This window comes from Balaenoptera physalus (assembly GCF_965194825.1).
Source record: "Balaenoptera physalus genome assembly, chromosome: X".
NCBI classification, from domain to species: Eukaryota; Metazoa; Chordata; class Mammalia; order Artiodactyla; family Balaenopteridae; genus Balaenoptera; species Balaenoptera physalus.
Genome location: NC_138903.1, coordinates 124,776,982 through 124,794,960, shown reverse-complemented (window position 1 = coordinate 124,794,960; position 17,979 = coordinate 124,776,982). Strand labels below are relative to the sequence as shown.

Below are 17,979 nucleotides of genomic sequence, written 5' to 3'. Positions count from 1 at the left end.
CAGAAAGAGAAAAAGAAATATCGTATATTAATGCATGTATGTGGAATCTAGAAAAATGGTACAGATGAACTGGTTTGCAGGGCAGAATTAGAGAGACAGATGTAGAGAACAAACGTATGGACACCAAGGGGGCAAAGCAGTGGGGGGTTGTTGTGGTGGTGGTGTGATGAATTGGGAGATTGGGATTGACATATGTACAGTAATATGTATAAAATGGATGACTAATAAGAACCTGCTGTATAAAAAAAAAAAAGAATCTCGTGTGTATAATGCTCTCTATAATGGGATACAATTGTTAAGGGAAAAAAAAAACACTTAATAAAGCGAAAAATATTTTCCCCAAATGGGGATTGGTTAAATAATGTTACCTCTAGTCAGTGAATTTTACGGAGTTCTCAAAAATGATTTGCTACAAGTGTGTATATTTCAGCATTGCCATGTGCTCATGGTACACAGGGGGAAATAGTTGACAAAACAGTATGTATAGTGGGGTTCCATTTTTAAAATGTGTGTGGGGGAGGGCAGCTGTTCTCACTCAGTCCATTTGGTCTTCCTCCTACTGCTAATGTTAACGTCTTGCCCTCGACTGGATTCTGGGGCAGCTGATGTCTAGAGTTGGCTGTATGGTCCTCTGATGGCGGCAGGACAGAGGGCATGCTCTCGTATTCTTGAACCACATGTTGGTAATTTCTGCAAATAATGTGGCTTCTACGTAGATTGTTCGTGTGGTTTCTTGGAGCAGCTTTCATCTTTGTTCCAGAGCCTTGCGTGGAGGATCTTCAGAGGGGCATTGTCTCTGGAGCCCCGGTCCTCGCCGTACACGGGTGGCACCCCTCTCTGGGGGCATGCTCCATCAGTCAGCTTAGGGCCTAAATGGTTGGCATGACAGCTCTTGCCCTCAACTAACCCTGTGTCCTCTACTTTAGAATCGTGGGAACCTTCCAGACTCCTTTGCTGCCCACAAACACCATGAAAACCGTGTGTATGTGAGTCTCCCCACCTTCCCCTCCACACAGGTACTCCCTCATGCACTGCAGTTGCTGGGAACTTGAGGAAGGCTCCTGCCATCAGCAAAATTTAAGCAGAAGCAGGCGCTAATTACTTAATCTCTGGCTGAATTTCTCTGACTGATCTTCTTTTTCAAACTATGTGCCCTCTGCTTGTAACCTTGGATTTTGCTGTTGCCCTAAGTTCTGTTCTTGGGTCTTCGAAGTGGCAAGGATTTGGGAAGGGACGGTATCAGAATGTCAGGGCCACAGGTTGGTAGCATGTACAGTTTGCAAAGGTTCATTCAGGAATGAAATAATATTTCATTTTGAAAAACTTAAATGCTATTTTCATGACACAAACTACCTAAAGTTCATTTGTGGGTGTGAGTCTCTGTTCACCAACTTGACAGAAACTTCACTGTCTTTTCCCTTTTGATCAACTTTCTTTGCATCCTGGACACTCATCCCACTAATTTGGTGAGATATTCTGTCACTGGTATTTTTGGATGTCCCGTCTTCAACCTTGTCTTGGCACCAGAGTTCCAGAGACTTCCATGATAATGGGAAAAAGGATGAAGAGGCTCTGACCTCTGCCCCGACATGGTTAGTGCCAATAGGCCTTCATTCAAGGCCACGGAAGTTCCACGTGTGTAAGGGCTCTCTGCTGTATTGCCGCTGTGTTTTTGGAACCCCAGGCCCCGATCCAGCTTCCTGTACCATGTAACCATTAGTTCTGAGATCCTGCTATATTCCTGAGGTGCCATTAAGAGTAGCGGGCACAGATCTGCTTTAACTGACCCATTGGGTTTTCTCCTTCCTCCATCCCTGGAGGGAATCACTCTTTTAGTCTTGGGGGAAGCCCCTGTGTCACAGTTTCTTCTACACAATTGCTATTTATTTCCTTCAAGCAGGGAGCCCAGCAAGCTGTACCGGCTCTCAGCAGAGGCACGTCTGTTTTGTAAGAACGTGAAACACAGAGTATATTATCTGTTTGAATGGAGGTTAGTGAGAGGGGGAATATAGGAAGAAAATCTATAACTTAATATCTTAAAATTTTCTAGTGGGAAATAGAAGGTATTAATCTTTAAAAAACACTTTGATTCAGCCTTGGCTAAAATCAAAAGAAAGTGTAAGTGACAGTGATATACGATGAGAAACCTCGAGATGAAATAATCTTGTTGATATAAATATTTAGAGAATTCAAAGCCCTGTGTGGCCTGCCCTTGTCGGGCAAGCTAAGTGAGGGAAGGAAAAGGGGAGCCCAGAACATTTACCATCCAACGATCTGGGAAGCACACCGAACACAGAACTCCATTGGAGACTAACCAGTTTTGAGGCAAAGGTCTAATTCAAGTGTAAACTTCTCTTTGTTTTTACTGCTAAAGGTTATTTAGAAACAGGAAAATAATAACTTCCAGAAATGAAACCTTTAACCTCAAGATGTGTGGTGACCACAAAACCCATGTAACATATTTATAATAGGAAGTGACACACAGTTTTTTCCTTCAAAATATAAAGGATCTTGTCAATCTTATTTGTAATAATACTTCCGCTTTGTATATGAACTCATGTGCCGTCTGGTGTTTAAATTATCTCAGCATATTTCGTGTAAATTTTCTCATTAGTCATAAGGTATCAGACTTTTTGGCTGTTGCAGATAAATAGAAAACAAACTACCATAGGAAAGCAGAGTGTATACCTATATTGGTGAGAAGATGAAACAGATACAGAGGCAGTAAGTGGGAAGCAATAGATAACTATGTCTATTAGAAAGGATCATTGGTTTAAAAGAAAAAGTTGAAATACTGTTCTGTATGCTTTCCCTGTGGTATATTATGTACTTCTCTAGCCCTGTTACCTGTTAGGAGGGCTATTTGTCCCTCCCAGTGTCTGCGGAGCTATAGACATTTCCACATGGATATCTCACAAGTCCATACTACTGATGTGTATTCCTCTTCACAATCACTGCTTTTCTTTATTTCCCTAATATCCAGAAATGGCTCTGCCCTGTAACCAGTTGTGCAACTAAGATACCCGAGTCATCCTTGATCGCTTCCTTGGTCACCTCCCAATTCCAGTCTTCAAGCCTTGTGCCAAAGCCTATGTCCATATCCTTACCTCCATGATGCAATTCAATCATGATAATTATCAAGGTTCAATTATAGATCACTTAATCACAAATCAGTAACCAAGATAAGGTGGGACTACTCTTATTCTCATCTTACAGATAAAGAAATTGGAGGTTAGGTAAATTAAATGATTTGATCAAGGTGACATGGTTAGCATGTGAACATAGATCTACCTGAATCCGAAGTTCATATTCTCAGCCACTCTGCTATACTGACCAGTTGGATATTCCTACAAAATAGTTCTCAACTCCATTCTCTCCTTTTCCATTGCTGTGGCTTCAATCTTCATTATTCTTACCTTTCTCTTGGCTTATTGCTAAAATATGAGATAATTTTCTGTCTCTAGTCTCCACTACTAGTAATTGATTTTCGACGGCACTGTCAGTGGAATCTTCCGGAAACATTGCTATGCTAACATCTCTATCCTGTTTAATAAGGGAGAGGAAAAAGTGGCAGCCGTCTACTGAGTTCCTAACTTGTGCCAGAGGCCCTACTAGGCGATTTATGTATGAGAATGAGGAGAAACGGAACAAAAAGACCTGTGGTGACTTCAGTGGTGAATTGATGGGCAGTGGTGCCTCTGATCTGTTACTCGCCTTGACCCCGTGCCCCTTTACAATCTGACTTTGCAGTTCCAACTGTAGGGGAGGAAAAATAAGTTTCCTTCTACCCTTCTAGGTTCTTGGCTGAGAAGCCTCTGTAATAAGATAGGTTGACAGGACAAAAACAGAAGTTTAATAACATATAAACCTCCTGTATACATGGGAGACACCCAGGATAACTGAATACCTCCTTGAAACTGAATAATTCCCAAGCTGTCACCTTAAGTACTATTTCCAGCTGAAGACTGAAGATGTTGGAGTGTTACATGGGAGGCAGTTATGGTAGGTGACCAGGAAAAGCACAGTAAATGAGAGTAAGGCAGATCTATGGCTAAGTTTTTGCCTTCTCCACTGATAGTTTCCAGACATTTAGCCCTCCTACACCCTTACAAATGGAGATTTCCCTTGTAAATATAAAGATCTCTTACAAAAGGGTAACTTCTACTGTTTTCAGAGCTTTTCCTTTGTCTGCTGTCTTTAAAAATAACCTGCTCAAGATAATCCTTATGCCAAAGAAGCTGGTTTTTATAGTTGCCAATTCTGCTCCCCTTCACTCCCATCAAGAGGTCATCTACCTCCACAGCCCTTAAATCCGGTGTGGATTTGCGGCTTATTTTGACCAATAGAACATGGAAGATTTGAATGCTGTGTCAGTTACAATCCTAGGTTCAAGAGTCCTCAAGCATTTCCACTTTTTGGTTTGGAATCCAGTCCCTGTGACGTGAGCAAGCCTGGGCTAGCCTCCTAGAAGAGGAGAGACCCCCTGGGGCAGAGCTGAGTCGGTCCCTTCGTTCTAGCTGAAGCACCAGAGGCTGGAGCGCTAGCACAGATCAGCAAAGCTGCTTACCTGAGCCACATCTGTACCCAGATGCTTGAGGGAGAAAACAGCCAGCTGAGCCAATCTGCAGAATTGTGAGCTAAATAACTAGTTGTCTTTTTAAGCCACTTCCTTTTTGGTAACTTTCCATTGTCACAAAATAAAGACCAGACTATTTACTGTGAAATAAGAAATCTCCCACATTTTCCTCTTGATCTAGGTTTACAGCCTCAATGCTAGTCTCTCCACCTCTCTGCCCCCAACACTCTAAGCCAGTGTCTCTGCCATATGGTCCAGAGACCAATCTAGATCTACCGAATCAAAAATACTCGGCATTAAATCAGCTCAGAAGATTTTAAAGAGTTTCTTAAGCCCTATCCCAGTCTTCGTGAAACAAACTTTATGAGTGGGACTGAAGAATCTTTTTGTTTTCGTTTAACTCCATAGGAGATTCTGATGGGATTGATTTTCATACTCTGGTTTGAGAATAAATGTCCTCAGCTCCTGCCATGCTCTTGTGCAAGCACACGAAGTCCTCCTAGGTCTTTGATCATGATGTCGTACTCCTAGAATGCCCTCTTCATGCTTCCCCACCTGGTGAGCTCATTTCTGAAGTCTGATTTAGGGTCTTTTCTCGCTGTAGCTTCCGCTGGATCCCTCAAACCATGTTGAATTAATTAATTCCTCATCTGTGCCCTCATGGCACTACGTGCCTCTGAGGAGTATAGCAGTCATCACATTTTCTTTAAAAACTTGTTTACACATCTGACTTCCTTCATGACTGCTGTTTTCAGGGGCAGAAATCTTGATCTTACTGTTCTTTATACCTCCAGAGCCTTCTGAGCTCCTGGTACGTATTCAATAACCGTTAAAACGAATTGACATTTTGTCCCTAAAGGTTTTCTTTAAGTTCTAGTTCAATATTTTACTTGGAAAGTTGTGAATTCCCAGAATATAAGTGTGAATTATTTTTGGATTAGCTGTTATTTAAAAAAACAACAACTATGTTTTATGCAGTTCTTCTCCTCTATGTAATATACGGGTAATAGGGGTCACAGTGAGGTATTTTCATAGTATTAAGAAGTCTTTTATCTCTCTGTTCTATATGCCCTATTCAGTCGTCTGAGGTTTCCATGTTCTCCCCTTAATTAGAATTTTTAGGAAATTATTAAAAATAAGTTTATATTTCATGGTATCTCCAAGTTGCCACAATAAAATCTCAAATAGAACCCATTTTTAAGAGTTGAAATGTTATTACATTTTAGTTATATGGTCTATGTATAATTACCATAAACCAAATTTATCACTTTCAACTTAACAAGGAATTTATTTCCAAAGTGTCAGATGATATACAATTGAGCCAAATCCTTGTGGAATATGTTCACTGTAAACACTACTTCACCAGTCTTTCAGATTGCATGTCACTGGAAATTTAATTAATTTATGTAATGGTATGTCTCTATCCAAAAAATTTACACCATGTCCGTTCAGTTGGTGTGTTTCTTGTATTAATGAAATGGTTGATGTCAAAAGATTTTAAATGAAAATAGTGAAAAAGATGCATATTGTTTACATTGGATAGCTCACTGAAGGAGATATTCTTGAATTTCATGTAGCTTACATTAGATTCATAAACACGGTAGTTGATGGGCTTTGTGTCTAATTTCAGTTTATTAGCATCAGGAGATCTGCTTACTCTTAAAGCTGGCTACCAGCAGTGAGGAGCGGAAGGTAAGGATATTCTGCATTTCCTCCTGTAATTTTGAGGAAGGTCAACAATGTATTTTTCTCAACTCGACCTTTTTGGGAAACAAATCATCTGTTTTCCACATAGAGGGAAATGGCTAGAACCCAGAAATAATAACCTTAAATGTCGTTTTTAGTTGGAACCTAATTACTCTATCTTGAAATACTACATTCGCAAATGAGTCCTAGTTGGTTTATTACCAGCAGCAATAGCAGTCTTACTACTTAATCCATAGTGTGCTACACCATAATCGAGGCCAAGGCCAAACTTCTCCTGGAAGGAATCCATTTGGTGTGACCCTAGAGAGCTTTGGGGAAGATTCTGCTACCTCAGTTATTAATCTGGCCAAATGTATCTTGATCATTACATGCCTCAGGCTCGTTCATGTAATGTCTGCGTGAGCACACAGTATTCCGAGACACCTTTTCTTATCAGTGTCAAGAAATGCTTACTGAACATTCTCTCACTCATGGCGGTGGCAGCACGGTGGAAAGCGTTTTGAGTTGCTTACGTTGGAAGAGTCTTGGTATAACTTACAGTTTTGTTAGGATAGTCATCAAACAGTTCAAATATTTGCCTGTGAAAAGAAATTTCTCTTCACAACGTAAATTGGCTGTGATGTAGGTCTGGGAGGCTTAGGGGTTATATGAGTCAAATGTGATGATGTTGGGTCCTTGCCGTCCAGGGCTGTATAAACTAGGAGTTCTTCAGGTTCCTAACTTGGATTCCTTGAGAACATGGTATACTCTTTCTCCTCCTTTGGCCACTTCATTAGCTCTTCCTTGTCGGCCTACTCTCCAGCTGGGAACATACCCAAGGCTCAAACTCGGATTTTCTGTCTGTCCCTTTATCACCTCTTTTAGTTACCACCTCTCTGGGGGTAGCTCTTTTATTTAGATAATGTTTTAGCAAACATCTGCTTTGTGACCACCCTGTGCTATAATATGTTATTACGTAAAATTATTAAAGCCAGGCGTGTGCCCTTGTGGTGAGTACATGTTGGTGCGTGATTAAAATTAGTGAGAAATACAGATACCATGGTGGGGTGGGGGTGGGGCGGGAAATGAGCTCAATTAGAATTGAAACAAATATATTCAATTTTTAGGTCAGTTACTGATCTACTCCGTGCTCTTGCATAAGAGACTTCTCTGGGCTGGATTTTCACTATTAAGGGAAATAGGTTAGATTAGAATGATCTGAATGTTCTTCAAACTTTGGCCATCAACTAACTAAACATTGATTTTAGGGCAAGAATCAAATGGGCTAGCATTCATTTTCATTCTGCACAAAGTTCCACTGACAACGCTGGCAGCAAAACAATAAATCCTTTGTCGAGCTCAGAAACTTCTGTAGAGCCCAGGACCAGGCAGTAGCTTGCAACGTATTTATACCATTTTGTCTCTTTTCCCATATAGATCATACTCTTCCTAGAGTGTAGAGAAAGGAAACTAATTCCTAAAGAAGTTTTAGGATTAATTGCCTCAGGAGGAAATAAACACCTGCTTTGAAGTATAATTCTTCCAGCTTTACTGAGATATAAATAATATTGTATAAGTTAAGGTGTACAACATGATAATTTGATATACGTATATATCGTGAAATGATTACCACAGTAAGGTTAGTTACCACATCCACTCCCTTACATGGTTGCCTTTTTGTGTGTGTGTGTTAAGAAATTTTACTGTCTTGCTCAGCGACTTTCAAGTATACAGTACAGTATTGTTAACTGTAGTCACCATGCTGTGCAGTAGAGTCACAGAACTTACTCATCTTATTACTGGAAGTTTGTACCCTTTGACTGTCTTCACCCGTTTCCCCCACACCGCCGCCTCTGGCAACTGCTAATCTACTGTTTCTATGAGCTCATCTGTTTTAGATTCCACATAAAAGTGAGATCATAAAATATTTTTCTTTTAATGTCTGACTTATTTCACTTAGCATAATGCCCTCAAGGTTCATCCATGTTGTTGAAAATGGCAGGATTTCCTTCTTTTTTATGGCTGAGTAATATTCCATTGTACAGTTGACCCTTGAACAATGCAGGTTTGAACTGCTCGGGTCCACTTTACACGGATATTTTTCAGTACTATATGGTTTGTTGTTGGTTGAATCCATGGATATGGAGGGCCAACTGTGTTATACACGGATTAAACCCTGCATCGTTCAAGGGTCAACTGTATGTATATATGTGTGTGTGTGTGTATACATACACCACCACAGTTTTTTCATCTGTCCGTCCATAGACTGTCACTTAGGTTGTTTCCAATCTTGACTGTTATAAATAATACTACAGTGAACATGGGGGTGCAGATATCTCTTTGAGATAATGATTTCATTTCCTTCCTTTCCCAGAAGTGGAATTTCTGTATCGCATAGTAATTTCATTTTGAATTTTTTGTGGCACCTCCATACTGTTTTCCATAGTGGCTGTACCAATTTACATTCCCACCAACAGTCCCTAAGGATTCCCTTTGATCCACATCCTTTCTAGTGCTTGTTATATCTTGTTTTCTTGTCGATAGCCATTCTAACAGGTGTGAGGTGAGATCTCATTGTGGTTTTGATTTGAATTTCCCTAATGATTAGTGATGTTGAGCACCTTTTCATCTACCTGTTATCAATTTATCTTCTTTAGAAAACCGTCTGTATAGGTCCTCAGCCCATTTTTTAATGTCTTTTTTTTTTTTTGCTCGTGAGTTGTATGAGTTCCTTACATATTAGCTTCTTAACAGATGTGATTTGTACATATTTTCTCCCATTCCTTAGGTTGTCTTTTCATTTGTTGATTTTTCTTTTCTGCTGTGTGGAAGCTTTTTAGTTTGATGTAGTCTCATTTATTTTTGCTTTTTTTGCTTGTGCTTTTGGTGTAATATCCAAAAAAATGATTGCTGAGACCAATGTCATGGAGCTTTTTGCCCTAAGTTTCCTTTTAGCAGTTTTACAGTTTCAGGTCTTACATTTAAGTCTTTCATTCATTTTAGTTAATTTGAGTGAGCAGTGTAAAATAGAGGTCCAGTTTCATTTTTTTGCATGTGGATATTCAATTTTCCCAGCACCATGTACTGAAGAGACTGTCTTTTCCCCATCAAGTATTATTGGCTCCCTGTCAAATATTACTTGACCGTACATGTGTGGATTTATTTCTGGGTTCTCCATTCTGTTTTATTGGTCTGTGTATCTTTTATTATTGTAACATATTGTTTTGATTACTATATATCTTTTTATTAGAGAATTTAATCCATTTACATTTAAATAATTTTTGATAGGTCGGGATTTACAATTGCCACTTGCTAATTGTTGTCTATTTTGTAGATCCTGTTTGGTTTTTTTTTCCTCTCTTGCTTTCTTCCTTTGTGATTTAATGACTTTTTGTGGTGGTATTCATTTACTCCTTTTTCATAATCTTTTGTGTTAAAATTCTTTTTTAAAAAATTTAATTAATTAATTTTATTTTTGGCTGAGTTGCATCTTTGTTGCTGCGCACGGGCTCTCTCTAGTTGCGGCGAGTGGGGGCTACTCTTTGTCGCCGTGCATGGGCTTCTCATTGCAGTGGCTTCTCTTGTTGTGGAGCATGGGCTCTAGATGTGCGGGCTTCAGTAGTTGTGGCTTGCAGGCTCTACAGCGCAGGCTCAGTAGTTGTGGCGCACGGGCTTAGTTGCTCTGCGGCACGTGGGATCATCCCGGACCAGGGCTCGAACCCGTGTCCCCTGCATTGGCAGGCAGATTCTTAACCACTGCACCAGCAGGGAAGCCCATTGTGTTAAAATTCTTTAGTTACAATCCTGGAAGTTGAGTTGCAGGGTCAAAGTGTATGCAAATTTTAAATAATTTGAATATTGAAAATTGGCCTCAAAAGGGGTTATACCAATTTAATCCCCACCAGCATATCTTGTGTTTGTCAGTTTCTTTAGTATTTGCCGGACTGGTAAGTTAAGACCTCTTTTGTTTTTTATGGCAGCCTACAGAAGTATTACAGACCTCTTCCTGCTCTTCAGTAAGCCTAGCTCTGTTTTGAGGTATGGGAACAAATACTCGGAGGGGTGTTTTATTATTTGACTTGTTCAGTGTCTTCACTGTGAACAGTTTAGACTCCTGATTCTAAGGGCAATATCTCATTGCACTGATATTCCTATTCTTATCTTAAACCTGAAATGAATATGATTTTCTTTAAAGACAGAAATTGTTTTCTGGGTCAAGGGTCAATAAATGTAGACATACTTCAGATTTGATCTTTACTACAGCTTATATTACTTCTTGATATTCATTTACTATTGACTATATTTACTATTGACCATCTAAAGATCTACATGACCTAATAATGTAAATGCATTAAGCATATAATGTCATGATAACTCTATTGAAATTTTACTAACAAAACACTAATCCAAATGCAAACTGTCTCTTATGGCACACAAGTCAGGATTAAAAAGTAAAATAAATTTTCCAGCAAAGGGTGGGAATTTATCAACATCATTTTTTTGGTCCTTAATCTTTTTTGCTTTCTAGTCATGACCTGTTGATTATTTTTCTATTGGGGTTCTAGCATATTCTCTGGGTGACATTACTTAGTGTGAAATCTGGACCGAAATCCAGCCCAGAGTCTAAAAGACAAGCTGAGGAAACATCTGGCCAAGTTGGAATTCTCGAGAATAAGTAAAGCACGCCAAAGCCATGCTTGTACCAGGACTGGTGAGGGAGGGAAAAGAAGCAGATAGCGATTAGAATAAGATCAAGACACAAACTGGCAGAGAGAAGGAGCCAGATGAGGAAACACAATTTTAAATCCATCCAAGATTTCTAAAACTTAAGAATTGAAAGAAATAACGTTTACAATGTTATTTCCTTGTAGATAATTGTCTTAACCTTAATTAAGGGGAATTCCACTCCTAGTGGAGAGGAAGTACAGTTGACACATAATCGTATGACTGGGAAATGTTTTATAAAAAGCGATGTAAAATCTTTCAAACTGACGAAATATGAGCTTGGATGTAACCTCAAAGCTCATGACTATATCCATTTCTTCTTTCTATCCTTAGCACTTAGAAAAGTACCTGGTACATAGCAGGTACTCAGGAATTCTTTGGATGAATGGCAACTTTGTTTATTCCAACTAATAGCTCAAGGTTATAGAATAGAAATGGCAGATATGTGCTATAGCAACCTCTAAGAATGCCCTCTACTTCTAATGTATCACTTCTGTATTCTACCATTCAAGAAATTATGTTGGCAATTAGAAATTCCTAAGGCCATGTGCTCCTATGAAATATTCATGAACATCTCCAGTCTTCTTAAGCAGAACAGTCACGACAAGGACTTGCAACTCTGCTTGCACTTGCTACAGCATATATTTGGTTGGGTAAAATGGCAAAAAAAAACAATGACACTCTTTAAATAAGTGTTTTTTATCCAGTACCTAAGCTTAGTATTGTTGTGAGAGTTTGCTTAAAATATACCTGTAATCTTTGAGATAATGTCAATTTGGGGGAGCTGATTACACATTAGTAACACATTAGTAACTATAATTTAACAATACCTAAACTTGGGAGTAAAAGTATAGAAAAGAGATAATCATATGTGAATCCCAAAACAAAAAAATGACATTTCTGCATCCCTTATGGATGTAAGAATTAGGGCCGATGAAGAACAAATCTTAGGTTTTAAACATGGTAGTTAAATTGTCATATGGAGCATTTAACCTTGCACTTGGTGAAACTTCATTTTAGAGCCAGGATCAGAACATCTAAACTGAGCCCAGTGTTTTCCAAAAATGTTTTCCATAAAAGGGTTCATGCCAGAACCCCTGGATTTGTTTGTGCAAACTCATCGCCATCCTTGGAAGAGCAACCGAGTGCATGTATTACTGAGAATGGATAAGCTATGAGATTTTCATATGCCAAACAGATAATTACTAATATAGTTATCTGTTTCATATGATAAACAGTTAATTACTAATATAGTTATCTGTTTCATATGCCAAACAGATAATTACTAATATAGTTATAAAAAATGACTTTGGACAAGCCACTCTCTGGATCCCAGGTTTCTCAGTGTTCAAGGTTAAAATGTCTTTGACATACAGTATGGAATTGGATACACACATACATTCTTATGTGCCCACACAGAAGCACGCCCTCTTTTGGGAGCAGTGTATCATTCTAATGCCTCAAGTACATGGTATAACTTTTGAAGGTCAGGTCTCATCCTAATGTCATTCTTGAAATTTTCCTCAGAATGAGATTTTTAATGTTTACAATGACATGTATGATACTCAAGTAATGAGAAACCACAGTCGCATAAGCACAACTAAAACCCCCAAAGGCAAAGTAAAAATGAGTACCATTAGAGGTCACGGCTAAGTAATGAGGGCTTGTTAATGATCTCATTCATTGACCTTGAGTTGTAGTCAAATTTTTTAAAATGCACGTTTCAAAAATTTATAATTTCTAGTTCTAATTATCTCACTAGTGATGTTAAAATATTTAGAGGATAGAAAGTTGGTTGCAAGTGGATTATGCTGATATCAAGTATTATAAAAGGATTAGTAGTTTTCAGAGGGATATGCTTTTTGGTTGGTACTTCTGAAATGAATCTTAAATTATGTATCATCCTTTCCAAAGCCAAAAACAAACAAAAAAGTATATTATTGCACATATGAGGGTGGACATTTGGCCATTTATTTTGAGTAACATTCTGAAGACTCAACTTTGTTCAACTTCACTTATTAAAAATAAAATTTGGAATGGGCAAGCCAGATATTGTTTTTATGAAAATACAACAGGAAAAATAAATATGTGTACAAAAGCCTCCAGTCTTAAGAGTTAGGTTTTGAATAAGGATATTTATAAAACATTCTAAACTTTGTGTCCTTTTTAATTCCCTTTTATTTTAAAGCTGTATGACAAGTATTGATGTATAATAACAAAAGTGTTAACAGAATAATGGGATCTGATATTTATTTGGGTGCCTACTATTCAGGGTTCTGTGGAAATCACTTGTGATGATTTTTAAATGTCACAACATGACTCTAAGATAGGTGGTAGCATTATTCCTGTTTTATAGTTGAGAAAACTGAGGTTTTAGGGCTAGGAAGTAACTTGCCCAAGGACACACAGGTAATTGTTAGGTTGGAATTCAAAGTTGGGTTGGCCTGATTTGAAACTACCAAGTTAGAGGGGCCAAAATGTTTAAAAGATCAACTTGGCAAGTTTTATGAATAGCAACAATTAGGAAGAATATCTAAGTGCTTACCATTTATATCACCCATTCTTCCAATCACTTTACTTGCATTAATTAAAATAACCCTCTCAACACCTTTGCAGTGGGGAAACTGAGTCCCGGAAGGATTAAGTAGGTTTCTCAAGGTCACACGTCTAGTATCTGGTACAGCTATGATCCAGACTCAGAAATATAAGATTCCAGAGCCTGAACTCTTAAAACTTGTACTCTACTACGAACCCCTCATGTGACATGGGAAGATCAGGGTCAAATCTCTTCTTTGTTAGAGAGGGAAATACATTTCCACTAAGTTCAAGTCGACAGGGGGTGCCAGTGGGAGAACTTATAAGTGGCTGTGTTGGACAGTAAGAAATTGATTCTAAAAGAAGGAAAACATTTGGTTGTAGGTTACCCTGTATGTGAATACAGAATTATGAAACATTAATTTGGGGATTAGGGAAGGTGATCATAGGACTTGGTTTGCCCAGGAAAGTTCCGATTTATGTCTGTCGTCCCAGTGTAATTATTAATAATAGTTCACCCTTTTCCCTCTCAAAATTGTCCCAGTTTGGGCAATAAATTACATGGAAAACCTAGGATGATGAGACCCAGCGTTTAGTTGTGGATATGCCCAGAGGAAGGACAAATGACTTTGGACAAGCCATTTTCTGGATCCCAGGTTTCTCATGTGTAAAATGAAGTTTTATGTTATACCAGAAGGTCACCACGTTATTTTTCAGCTAGGAGGCCTTACCTAAACCAATACTGATATTTTATGAATTTGACATTAACCCATAGGTTCTGCACTGTATTCTACATCAAAATCACTTGAGAGATCTTAGCAACACGTAGATGTTCTTGAGGTCCATTCCGAGAGATTCGGATTCTGTAAGGCTGGGTGAGGCCCAGAATCCTACATTTTAACAAGCACTTCAAATAGCTATGATGCTGTAACCCTTCATTATACATGCTGCCCTAGACTATACGCTCTCTGAGAGCAGGGAATATATCTTACTGAACATTGTAAATACAAAGTAGTTGCTTTATTGTATGTTGAGTGCATAAATGAGGGTTAATAGTTACTACATGGTAACAACAAAAACAACACTGAGTTAAGGCTGATCTTGAAATATAAATGTTATATGTCATATGCAAGATGGATTTATGGCTTTGCACACCATAATGAATACTCCTGATATAAGCAAGAAAAATAGATGTCTGTAAAACCTAATTTCTCCAGTCAGGCACTTAGTAACAAGGATTGTCGGGGTCTATAAAATCATTTTAGAAAAAAAAATTCAACAGACTTTTAAGTCCTTAGAGTACTGGGTGCAGGATTAAGAGGAGAAAGAGGGAAGTACTTGAGTTCCCATCCCTGCAGCTTCAGGGCTTTCCTTGGGTTTGGAGGCAAGAAAGTCTGTCCTATGTGTTTATGATCAAAGACTGTACGTGGCAACTGTGAAAATGCAGGGCTTGCAGATTTTGGCTATAAAGAATGTTCTGCACAGTATGACAGTGCCTGTGTGATAATCAGTTGGAGAAATTATAAATATTTATGTTCCAAGTAAAGTATTGAGCAATAGGATATCAATAAATATATTAAAGCCATAGAGACTAGCAAAGGGTCTGTAGTCTAGCAGATCTGTGTTCAAATTGCAGCTTTGCTAAATGTGAGCTTATAATTAGATCTTTCTGCTTGTAATACTGCTTTGACTTCTGTTATCTCATCTGTCAAATGAGCATATGAATACCTCTCATAGAAATCTTGGAATAAATTTAGATTAAATGAGATGTGTGCCAATATCTAGTACGTTGTTGTTGTAGCAGTAGTGGCATAGTAGTAGTAGTAATAAGAATAATGCCAGCAAGAATTTACTGAGCATTTACTATGTCTCACATATTTTTCTAAGAGGATCACATATACTATCTATTCAATACATTAAAACTCACAGTGGTTCTACAAGGTATGTATTGTTCCGATCCCCATTTTGAAAAATTAAGGATTGGGTGTACAGAGAAGATAAGTAGCCAAAATCAAACAGCTGATCAGCGACAGAGGCAGGATTAAACCCTGAGCAGATATACTCCAGAGTCTTAGTTCATATTCTGCACAACCTCTTCATGCTCTACTGCTGTAATAACTGCTCAGTGAGTAAACCGAATCTGATTAAATATGGTGAACCTTCAGTGTGGTTAGCTCTGCTCCTGGTCACCAATAGCCAGGGCCTCGCTCTGTGGAAGGTTTCTACATGCCAACCATGGTGAACTCAGGAGTGGTCATATGAGTGGATTTGGCCAGTAGAGTGCGAGTGGAAGCAGCGTATGCCGCTTCAGTGTATTGATAGAACTTTTAAAACAGTACAGATTTTGCTTAAATCTTTGACTCTGTTGTAGTGAGCAGCAATGCTCAGGATGGTGGTTGAGCCATCAGCCTGGTCCCTGAGTGAGGCTATTACTGTCATACAGAGGATCAGAACTCCATATCCATGTTGATGGATACATTGTGTGAGAAATAAACCTTTGTTGTTTTATGCCATTAAACTTTGAGGGGGTGGCATTTGTTACTGCAGCATATCCTAATGTTTCCTGACAGATACATCCAGAAAGGTTGGAAAATAGTAAAAAATAGGAAACGAGCTGAAGTGCCATAAAGGATGTAAAATTCCAGAGTATGTAATTCCAGAGATAGGATTTTGGTGAAGATTCCATGATGAAATAACCTTCATGTCCACTGTATTTCTATGCTTGTGATCTACGCTGTGTTATTCTATGAGGTATAATAGGACTAATGCCATACAGGGCAACCTTTTCCTTCTACTTGTTTATTTTGACAGTACTGTTTTAATAATTATATATATTTGTGAGAACATACCAGTACCTTAAAAGAGCAGGCTTCAGAAAACAACTACAGGCATACCCTGCTTTTATGGCACTTCGCAGATATTGAAGGTTTGTGGCAGCCCTGCTTTGCCAAATGATGGTTAGCATTTTTTTTTTAGTAATAAAGTATTTTGAAACTAAGGTATGTACAGTGTTTATTTAGACATAATGTTATTTTACACTCAATTCATTACAGTCTAGTGTAAACATAGCTTTTATGTGCACTGGGAAACCAACAAATTCGTCTGAATTTGTTGACTCTGCCTGTGGTTTGGAACCGAACCTGCAGTGTCTGAGTTATGCCCGTATAGGGATAAAAATGAGTTCCCCCTGACCTTACAAACCTGTGCTTATCTGGTCCAGATAATGCAACAGCCATGTCAAACTATCAAGGTGGTGTTGATATGAACGCTTTTTGGCTTTGCAGAAGTTAAAACAGGGACTTAATTTCAATCCAGTAGCATCCACACAACAGAACATTTGATGGACATCTGATTATCTATCTGTCTTATCACTGTTCTTTTTTTAATACCATGAAAGTCTAACTTATTAATGAATTCAAGTGTGATTTTTAGAACTCATTCTTCTTACTAATTGTGGATTTAATAAAACTTGATAACTAAGACTATGAGCTTCTTGAGGTCAGGGACTAGCCTATATATATATTTGAGAACCTAAGGCTAGTAGTCTTTCAGTGAGTATTTATTGACCTGAAAATTGCCAGCCAGTGGATTAACACTGGGAAATGATAGTTTAAAGAAAAAAAAAAAAAAAAAAAAAGGATAAAAATACTTATCCTCATAGATACTACAGATCAGTGGTAGTGGCAGATATTAATCATGTTTAATAAATGTATAATTATTAATGTGAACTGATGTAAGTAATTTGCAGGAAACAAGCAAGATTTCATAAGAGCATATAATGATTGAGAAAAACGCAGAACAAAGTGCTTGGTACATTATAGTTAATAGTTGTTGCATGATTTGAACTTTTCCTTAATCTTCACACCCTTTTCTTCCTTGAATCCAGGAATTCTGTTATCCTACGTGGGTTATTTTTTCCCCCCACGTCCTACCTATTGCTTTATAAAAAAACTTTACTGAGGTATCATTAACATAACTGGAATAATTTATAGTATGCACTTTGAGTTTTGACATATATACACACACACACACACACACACACACACACACACACACACCCATGAAATCATCACCACAATCAAGATAACCAATATTTGCATTCCCTTAGGTTTTCCTGAGTCTGTTTGTATTCTAGCATCCCTTTACTGCCATGCCTAGACAACCACCAATCTGTCATTGTAGATTGCTATGTGTTTCCTAGAAATTTATACAAATCAAATCATACAGCATATACTCATTTTTGTCTTGTTTTTCAGTTTAAGGTGAGACAGTGAACTAAAGCTGGTCCCTGTCAGGGAAATTCCCTGGTGGTGCAGTGGTGAAGACTTGGCGCTTTCACTGTCAGGCCGGGGTTCAATCCCTGGTCGGGAGCTAAGATCCCGCAAAACATGTGGAGCGGCCAAGGGGGAAGAAAGAAAAGAATAAAAAAAAGTTGATCTCTATTACTCTTTTATGGC

General features: G+C 38.3%; 1 long non-coding RNA gene across 1 annotated transcript in view; it reads right to left on the bottom strand.

Annotated features, from left to right (window-relative positions):
- Positions 1–17,558, bottom strand: part of LOC309652047 — a 183,485-nt gene extending 165,927 nt beyond the window's left edge. The window contains exon 1 of the long non-coding RNA XR_014258540.1: positions 9,983–17,558. This is a non-coding gene — a long non-coding RNA (uncharacterized lncRNA). The remainder of the gene's footprint in view (positions 1–9,982) is intronic.
- Positions 17,559–17,979: the final 421 nt, after the last annotated feature.